This window comes from Macrotis lagotis, chromosome 7, assembly GCF_037893015.1.
Source record: "Macrotis lagotis isolate mMagLag1 chromosome 7, bilby.v1.9.chrom.fasta, whole genome shotgun sequence".
In the NCBI taxonomy this organism is placed as follows: domain Eukaryota; kingdom Metazoa; phylum Chordata; class Mammalia; order Peramelemorphia; family Peramelidae; genus Macrotis; species Macrotis lagotis.
Genome location: NC_133664.1, coordinates 76,475,203 through 76,475,928, shown reverse-complemented (window position 1 = coordinate 76,475,928; position 726 = coordinate 76,475,203). Strand labels below are relative to the sequence as shown.

General features: G+C 32.4%; 1 non-coding gene across 1 annotated transcript; it reads left to right on the top strand.

The window, feature by feature from the left end:
* The first annotated feature begins 302 nt into the window (after positions 1 to 302).
* Positions 303 to 405, top strand: LOC141494638 (U6 spliceosomal RNA). The gene has a single exon (XR_012470528.1). It is a non-coding gene; the product is annotated as a U6 spliceosomal RNA (small nuclear RNA).
* Positions 406 to 726: the final 321 nt, after the last annotated feature.

Genomic DNA, 726 nt, shown 5'->3' with positions numbered 1-726 from the left:
CATTATTGTTCTTTAAAGCCAATGAGTCAATAGAAAATCCAATCTCAGAACTTATGAAGTGTTTATTAAGTGGCAGATTCTGAGCTACGGGATGAGGAATATAAAGAAAAACAAAAAAAAAGGAACCAGGTTGCAAGGAACCATGACTTTGAAAGAAAGGATTTCTTTTTATGGCCTTTAAACAGAATATTTTGAACCAGCAGGTATATAATAAATTCTTATTGACTTGAAGGAGCTTACATTCTCATTGAAGAAGCAGCTTGCAAGAACTATGTGCACACAAGATGAATAATAACTACATAGTCCTCACTTCAGCAGCACATATACTAAAATTGAAACGATACAGAGATTAGCATGGCCCTGCGCAAGGATGACATGCAAATTCATGAAGCATTCCATATTTAAAAAAATAACATCTACATAGAGACTTAATGATGAAATAAGAGGAAGTAGATCTCAACTGTCTTTCTTTTTCCACATTTTAAAAATTTATTTATTTTTGAATTTCCCCCCCAATCTTGCTTCTCTTCCCCCCCACCCCTCACAGAAAGCAATCTGTTAGACTTTACATTGTTTCCATGTTTCCATTGATCTAAATGGAAAGTATTGAGAGAGAAATAATATCCTTAAGGAAAAAATAAAATAAAACAGAAGAGATAGCAAAATTACATAATAACAAGTTGTTTTTAAATTAAAGATAATAGTCTTTGGTCTTTGTTCAAACTC